Here is a 9,261-nt window from a genome sequence, read left to right on the forward strand (position 1 = left end):
TACTGCTGGCACAGCTGAATATTTTACATACTTGTTCTTCCTATAACATCATTAACCACATGTTTAACTAAGCTGCTGCCAGCATTGAGTGGTACTCTCAGCTTTGGCACTTGCAATTATCTCGTTACAAGTACTTTTCAGCAATATCTTTTAGTCTAATCGAACAGTAATTTATTCACCTCCTTACATGCTACTAAAACTTCAGATCTTCACATTTATCATGTGAAACTACCCACAAAAGGTAAGAAAAAAGTCATTCAGCACTCTTTTCTCCTTAGTAAAGATCTATACTAGTCACGCAGAACTGAAGCCTTAGGCATAAAATGGTAAGGGAAGAAATTGATTTCTAGATCTTAACATATGCTTTAATCCATGGTGATAGTTTAAAAGGGGGTACAAATTATGGTATTTAATGTATAATAATCCTAGTGATATTCTTAACAAATGTAAATCTGGTGGGTTTATGCAACACTTAATTATTACACCTCTGTTCAGATCTCACCTCTACTTATTTTAGTAAGACTGAAAGGGATATGAATAAAGGGAACCAAGTACTCTCTATGGTTTCAGGGGCTCACTAGGAAGTACCAGATTAGTCTTAAAGCTGAGACAGAGATTGGAGAATAAGTAGAGTTAACCAGAAGTAGTATTCAACATTAAAAAACCCCTCCTATTAGCTGAAATATAAGCGGTAAGCAATGTTCCTGTTCAACCGTGTCATTTCTCCAGTGGACTGGAGAGGAAAGGAAGTGTGATACGTCTCAAGGATGTGAAACAGTCCTGTGGGATACCAAGCAAGTCACATCTGTGTTTCTTTGCTCTAAGTACATCTCCTCACTCATTCATCTGATAGTCTCACCTTTACTTAATGACATTCCTCTGTCTTAAGCAGGTGACATAAAGGGAGCCGGGTCTCAGAAGGAGCATGTGCAATGCAAAAAAAAATGCTTTGAGAGGGAAGGCTAAAGGGTCCTATTTCTTCTGCATACGTCTATAGTATGGATTTACACGGGAGGATACTTGGTCCTGTAACAGTATTAGTTGCCACAGTTCCATTTTTTCTGGAAATAAAGATGCCCGGTAGTACCTCCTGGGTTTTACAACATCAAATCGAAATCTTAATTCTCTCCTACTTCTGAATGATGTTCTAGACTCCAGCACTCCTACAGATACTGTGTGACACTGAAAATGGATCTATCAAGGGGTTCATGTTCTCTCTGACAGCATTTATCTGCAAAGGCAGAGTGCCTTGAATGTGGGTGAATCAAACAGGAGCTATCTGTGTTTCACCACGTCTATGCTGCAGAAGCCACAGCCCAGAAATGTTGGCATTTCTTTTCCATTTTCTGGAAGGTTACCTGTGACGTATCAAGCCACTTCACGCCAAACTCCCCTGTCTGAACTAAACTGCTGATTGTCTGTAGGACAAAACCAGTGTGTATTACTGCTGAAAAGCAATAAAGCTAGCTGGTGGAAGAAGGCTCACTCTAGACCTGTAGGCTTTTAACCAGCGTTAAAGAGGTGTTGATCAGGTAAATCTAACTGAGCTTTAAGCAACACTGAAAATGATGGCTTTTAGCTCTTCCCAAGTTGCCCAAATCAGTCTTATTCCATGTTTCTCTTTACTCTTGGTAAACTTAAGAAAAGCCATGGGTTACGCTTGTGACATAGAAAAAGAATGGGCAGGAGAATGGAGAGTCACAGTCCTTCCTGCATTAAAGACCCAGACGGAAGCTAATCCATGCAGAAAGGTGTGTGCTGGCCTCCTTAACCCCGTGAGAACAGCCCGGGTGCACAGAAGGCCCAGAACTGCAAGACAGAGGGTTGTTTCCCCTCTTTTCTCATTGCTTCTCTTGTTCATGAGGGATCCCAGTACGCCAGAGAGCACACAGAGTTTGTCCAACCTCCTCTCCTCCAGATCGCAGCATGCATTGGTGGTTGATGCCTGTGCTGAGCACTCACCTTCTCTCAGCTCTGACACACCACTTCACTCCTCACCTCTTGTGCACAAATGGGTATGCAATGGTTTCACCAGTGGGTCTGATCTCAGATACCCCGAAGGATCTCTTCATCATAGTTGTGTGCCATGTGATCTACTCCAGGGAGACAGAAAAGAGAGACTTTGTATTTCCTTCTATATCCACAACAATTCAAATAACAGTTTGTTTCTTCCATACTTGGACACCATTATTTCATGCTTTTTTGGTATGAGGTCACAAAATCATTCACATTGTTATTCCCCCATAGAGCTCCTGCATGACTTCTTTTATATTTAATTTGCCCTTTTTGATGTTGTGCTTGTTGGAATACTCCTCGTTATAATTTAATTGTTTAGTGAATGAATATGGAAGACTGATCTGATACACATATTTTTGTAGAGTATAGCTCCAGTCAGACACATACGGAGGTTTATATAGATTTTTGCTGTTTGGACTTTGGGGTCAGGGTTTTGTTGTTTGGGTTCTGTTTTTTAGTCTTAGGAGCAGAATGAGAAGAGCTGAAAGAGATGACATTTTTGTATGTTTCAGAGAGTCTAACTTAGAAAACATATTTAAGCAAGAAGGAAAAAAATGCAAATTCCTCTACAAATTCTAATCTGACTCATTTGGTCCCATCTCTGATTGATGATGGACTGGAATAACATAACAGCTGTATTTATGCATACAAATCGTGGGGGCATGTGGCAAAAAGATCTTACAGATATTGTAAGTGCAATTAACTTTTTTTTTTTTTTTTTAACAGACTCTCTTACCAGTTCTCTTCTTGGGGATGTCAAGAACACTGGAGGTACAAAGGTTGCTCTTCCTCCTTTAAATGTGCTGTGCTATAAAGATGGCTCATTCACACCTTCATAGGACGCACTTTGAATTTTTCGCTGCTGGAAACAGAAAGGGGGAAAATATTTTGCATGAGAATCCGCAGGTATTCTATTTCAAATGCTTCTACTAACACCATCACATCAATATGCTTGAAAGCCCAAGAGAGGAGGAGAAATGCATGAGCTGTCCTAACAAAGATGTCCCACAGAAATTCAAGTTATGTTGATCAAGGGTAAAGGTGTAGACTGTCAGGGGCTCATTTTCTAGCCCGCAGGTGAGGGCTACAGAGGAGCTGTAATGGAGCCTCCCCACAGTTAGTGGATTTATAACCTATCTTAAAGTTCTCTGCATAGGCTGCTTAGTTAGGCTGTGTGCATGGAGAGTCAAATTTCTGTCTCATTTTCTAGCCAAATAGCTGAGAGGGGGATGATGAGGACTAACTCCGGTAGTTCCCATGTAATTGCAAAGTCCATAACTGTGACAGTGCAGCGGGAGGAGTAAAGTGTTGGCCACTGTGCAGCACTGCCAGCATTTCACACAAACATCAGTAAAGAAAGTTAATAATGCCTTTTTAGTGTGAGTTGGTGTAGACACATGTAAAGCGCAGCCCTGTCAAGAAGAAATAAGAAGCCACAGCGACTCAAGGGTTAAAATACTTTTTTTTTTTTGAGATTAAAATTATTAAAAATCACATAAGTAAAACAAAAATCAATCCACACTACTAAACCTCATCTGCCACTAAGAACTTACATAATATACTGCTGATATAATAACTATATAAATTACATGGTACTTTCACATGTGACAGAGAGATTGTATTACCAGTGTATGAAAAAAACCTTTAACTTACAATTTTTTAATTTAGGATGAACTACTGCTGTATGCATTATAAAACTAGATACACATACCAAAACAACAACAGCAGTTTGACTTTTTATTACTTTTACCACAACAGGTGCAAAAACATTCATTTAATCAAAAGTTTATAGATGCACAAAACCATGTTTAGAAAGGCTATAGCTTTGCTTTCATTCTTGTAACACAGAACATGTCATGGGTTTTATTTTAGCTGAAGTACAGAATCATGTTTGTTGCATTTTTCTGTTGTAAATCCATGGGTAAAATCCTGGTTTTACTGAAGTCAATAGGAAAACTCCCATGGATTCACTGGGGCCAACATTTCATCCCGTGTCTGTAATCAATCATTAAAATGTAGCAGGGTCCAATGAGTGACTACACTGGAAAAAAATTACAGCAAAATACTTGGAGAAGTTTGCAAATATTTTGGAGGCTTGAGACTCGGGCATTAATGCCTCTCCTAGTTACTCCTAGAAAAACATTTACAAAACTTGCATTTGTACGTAGGTGCGTTCCAGATTGGATTTTCGAAGCATGTTCCACATTTGACATTAAAAAAATACATCGGTTTTAACTTCATCTCTTTCTCAATTATTTGCTTGTTACTTTTGCAAGTTTCTTTTGCACATTTTGTTCTTTGGTTGAAAAGAAGAAATATTCAAATATCTTAACTTCCTAAGTGTAGACATTCACTAATCTTAGATGATAAAGCAAGAAAATAAGACATATATATTTGCAAGTCACGTATTTTATTTTGCAATGCGTTACATTTGTCTCCAAACTTCAGCACAGTAGTATAAAAAAGAAGAAATGACATATGAAAGTGACAGAAAATCGAGAAGTGGGACAACAGACAGAGTAGGTGGCATGAACCCCGATTTCCTCTTCTCCACCCGCTCCTCTCATGGATCAAGCAACACACTGTATTCTCTAAAGCCAGCTACATTTGCAATGTAATATTCAAGATGAGCAAATTAAAAAGGGTTTCTAAAATACAAGGTACATGAAATGCAGTGAAAACTCCAAGGTTTTTCTTACATATTACACAAAGTTACAAATAACACTTTTTCAAATGTAGCTGAACTTTAGCTAACAGCAACACTGGCAAACAAACATGTTATGTAAATAGACACGAAATTCCAATTCAGACTTACCTGATACAGAATGATACGGTAAATTAACTCCTTCTTTTGAAAGTGATGTGTTTAATTCATAAGAGCAACAATAAAAGTAAATTCCCAGCATATTTGTCACCATAAAAGTCTCTCAAGGCCCCGTCAATAAATTACAAGGAAGCATGGGTAGATGGGAGCTCTATATGAGCAAATAACAAGGACGCATATAAATTAAATCTCATCCTTCTGGCTCAGTAAAAACCCACCTTCAGTTCGAGGGAATTTTACCTAAATAACCCCCATATGAACTAGGCACAGTGTACCCATTGTCCCCAATTGTATACCTGGAATGGACATACCGGAGCTTGAAGACAAATCAGAATGGGGAATAAAACAGTTTTTCATACTCTCTGCTGCTAGAAAAGATGAATGCACTTAAATATCCAGGATGGATTACGTAGCTCCTTTAAGCAAACAGCACCACTAAAAATAATTCAACTACTGCGAGGTTGACTAGAAACGCCTTTAGGAAATACAGGTGCATTGTGGAAAAAGAGAGAACTTGTTTTTCTGAAGCTGTAATTCTTAACAGTTCCAAGTATTGTTTTAGTAGCAAAGATAAATAGCTAATGTCAGGAGAGAAAACCGACACAGCTCTTGCCAGCAGATCTGATGACACTCAGCACAAGGTAGCATGAAATAAACAGTGCTGTGAAGATCACGGGGTTAGAATGGAGCACTAGAGCTGGCTTTCTTTAGCAAAAATACCTGGGAAAATACAGAAATGTAACACTTACTTGTGTGCAGGAGAGTAGAACAAAAGAACCCAGTTGCGACTGATTGAGACATCAATTTGTTTGTGGAAAGCCCTAAGAGGTGGCAAAAAGCCTGCTGGAAACGCAAGGGGAAAAAGAGTTATGCTGAAACCCTAGACTTGGTGATGCTCATACAAGTTTTACTATGAATTGCTGACTCAGTGTTTACATCCCGGTTTTTCCCCACTGGGGAGGACATACAGGACACACCAGGTAAGGCGATCGGAGACGGTGAAGAAGTGCTGCGAGTTACTAAAATATACACACAGATAAATGCCAAGGCCGCCGATGACTCAGGAATGAAATTACAAAGAGAATGTTTGTCTAGAAGTCTGTTGCTGTTAAATATTTCTAGAAGAGAAATATTCTGGACCAGAGTAACCTTGGAACAGAGAGCTAAGCATTTCCTAAGGAGGTTAATTTCTTTTGGAAGCATTGGGCTTGAAGGCAGAGCAGAAAATAGCCAGGCAAACCATGAGATGTAGTATGTGGGGACATCTTCAGGGAATCAGAGAAGAAATACAGCTGATCAGAGCTTACAGGGATATTATTAGATACTTGGCCGTACCAAAGTCATCCTTCTTCAAAGACAGCAAATGCTAGCATCTGGTTATATTTTTGTTTACCATATATAGAGAAATACATGACAGTTTTTCACACTCTGTAACTGGGAACTTTTTTCAGTGTATATAAGCACTAGTTTGTACTTGGCTAGAGTGTGTTAAAAAAAGCAGTATAGAAATGAGACTTAATATGCTAAGTTGTTCCATTTGAGATAAGTTTTAAAGACTGTTGTAAACTGAAGGAAACTTTTTGTTTTAAAACAGCTCTTAAAAACTATCTTGTCATGCAGATTTTTTTTTTTTTTTCAAAAGTGTGATAGTTTTTAAAAGTATCTGTGGACTGTGCCTGCACAGACACAGCCCATATGGGGTAATGCAAACTCTGAGCCAAGCCTACAATCAGAGATATTAACACAACTGATTATGCTGATGGAGTGAAGCCACTATTTTCATCTTACCTGAGATAAGGCACGCAGGATATAAATTGCTGTTCGAACAGCAAGGGATAAAATTAAAAAAAAAAAAAAAAAAAAAAAAAAAAAGAAGGGAAAAAAAAAAAAGGGGAAAGAAACATTTTATTTTAAAGGTACAGGAGCAGTAAAGACTAAAAGGGAGGGAAAATTATATTAGTCACATTCTCCATCCCCACAGAGGTCCAGAAAGACGCAGTGGGAGGGAGACTCGGCACCTCTGTCAGGGCTGGGAGCCGCCGAGCTGGCTGAGGCTGCGCAGCTGCACGTAGGGCTGCCCGTGGCCCAGGGCACCACGGCCAAACCAGCTTCCATCTTAAAGCAATGAACAAAACCTCTCAGTCACCTTGTCCTATAGAGCACTCAAGGCACATTTGCCAAAGACACCTAACAATAGCCCCCTGTCACCATTCCTGCCGCTGTGGCCGGTGCTTCGACACCTCCGGGTCCCTCACCCTGCAGGGAGGCACCATCGAAGCCTGGCAGTTATAACAGAATTAAAGTCTGGGAGCTGAAAGAGTTTTGCCCCCAAATTCTTTCTTTTATCTTTGATGCCTTCCCGTGCGGTGAGCATTAGCTAACGTACGTGTCTAGAGGCCAAGAGCCAGAACTGTTTGTTTCACTGAATTTTTGTCATGAGAGTTGTGTTGAACCTTGACAGATCCTGTATTTTCAAGACATATTTCTCGCCCTGTCGTTTCAGAGCTTGTGAGGCTCCAGATCAGACTCAGAGCTGGAGCTTCTCTACCTCTGCTGTATCTGGGACTGAAGATGAAAATGCTCAAAAGTCTGTACGCGCAGCCCACCACGAAGCGGACGGGCATTTGGGTGGCACGTAACCTCTGTGATACATGGATTGCTGGGATCCCTCGCTGCTGCCAAATCTAATGGTTTAAAGCAAAGGCCTGGTTCCTCTGAAAACAGCAGTAAAATTTCTGGTGATTCAGATGGCGGCATGGTTTCACCCCTCAGCTTGACGATGGGAATACTCACTGACGTACCTCAGCTGCTGAGTTCAAGCACACAAACCTGCAGGCAACAGTCTTGTTCTCAGCTACTGCTAGAGTGACATAAGGCGGACTTTTTGGCCATGAAAAGTTAGCTTTATTGCAGCCTTCAGAGCAAAATGTAACTCCACACTTTTGCATTAGCTTTCCTAAATTAATTTCTTCAAAGACAAGAAACAAAAATTAAAAAAAAAAAAACAAAAAACAAAAAACCCAAAACAGAAATTTTATATCTTAGCTTAGATATAAATGTCAAACAATGCCACCCTAAAAAATCTGCCCAGAAGTGCAGAGTAACACTATGTCTGATCATTATGTGATGTTGGTTTTTAATCTGGTAGATGTAAAAGAGCTCCCCTTTTAATTGTTAGCCTAGTTGCAACGTCTTGTTGCTGACATTTTCAGAAATTCCACTAACAAGGCTAGCTAAAAGAACTGCTGTTTTTAAGCTAAAATGGTAATAGTACTTGTATCAGAGCCTCAACTACACCAGTCAGAGTAGGTCCATTGATTTCAGCAGAGTTGTAACTACTACCCCTGATTAATGTACCGAAGTACCAAAATAGTTTTCATTAGGTAACTTCCTAAAGTAGATCTTATAGATTTGTCCTCATCTAGGACAGAGAACAGCGGTAAAAACTCGAGAATATGAAATGCTTATTTTTCCTTTCATAAATAGAATCTGCTGTGCCTTCAGCACACACTCCATCCCAGCATTGCTTCACAGACACAAGGTATTCTAGAAGGCGATCCCTCCCCAGCTTCTCCAGTAAAGCTGTACAGTGCTCATGATTTATCACCGGGTTATTTGGGAATGTCTTTAATAGGTGCATCTTAACCATTTTCAAGATACAGGTTAAGACTCAGGCTCTGTTTCATCTCCAGTGGTAACAAGTTCTGTAGCTCCAGGCCTTCTGTTAAGAATGCCTGTGCTGTTCCCTACCAGTTACATCACCCTGTTCATCCCAATTACATATACTGCAGCTGATGTAGTGCTTTAATAATTTGTTTTATTTGTGCACTGATTAAAAATTTCTAGATCAAACATTTAATGAAAAGCTCTCCAACCTGACAGGTTTGCTGCTGAATGCGGTCATTTACAACTCAAACCTTATAATAACCAGAGCAAGTGTTGGAAAAGCTGTTCATGCCAAATGCTCAGCAACTGACACACACAATTCTGTATCTTTTCATTCAGGCCTTTTTTTTTAAAAAAAAAAAAAAAAAATCTGAGACCTAATTATATTGGTTGTAACTGTTCTGAAACGAATGGTGACAGGAACTAATACTTGTTTATTTTCTTTCCTGACAAGTGTTCTGAACAAAAACAGTTTCTAGACATGATGGAATGACTTTTCCTATGACTCAGACACATTCAACGAAATAAAGTTTGAAGAAATCGGAGCTTGTTTTCTGTCTAACAATAGTAACTGAAAATACCCAGAACTTCTAAGTATTTATACCATTTAGAAATGTCAGACTAAAAACTACAGAGGGAGACCCAAAAGTCTCCAGCAAACAAGCTCTTGCCCTATGCTTTTTCATTTGAGTGAGATATTACGCTTATTCACTCAGGCTTATTTCAAGTTAATTAATTTCTCTTCTCAGTTTGAT

The 9,261-nt window shown here is 39.3% G+C and overlaps 1 long non-coding RNA gene across 1 annotated transcript; it reads left to right on the forward strand.

Moving 5' to 3' along the window:
* Window positions 1–2,758: 2,758 nt before the first annotated feature.
* LOC116961261 lies at window positions 2,759–9,051 on the forward strand. The gene is made up of 2 exons (XR_004406911.1): window positions 2,759–2,922; window positions 7,344–9,051. It is a non-coding gene; the product is annotated as an uncharacterized LOC116961261 (long non-coding RNA).
* The last annotated feature ends 210 nt before the right edge of the window (window positions 9,052–9,261 follow it).

Source organism: Tyto alba, unplaced genomic scaffold (genome assembly GCF_018691265.1).
Source record: "Tyto alba isolate M040663 unplaced genomic scaffold, T.alba_DEE_v4.0 Super-Scaffold_38, whole genome shotgun sequence".
In the NCBI taxonomy this organism is placed as follows: domain Eukaryota; kingdom Metazoa; phylum Chordata; class Aves; order Strigiformes; family Tytonidae; genus Tyto; species Tyto alba.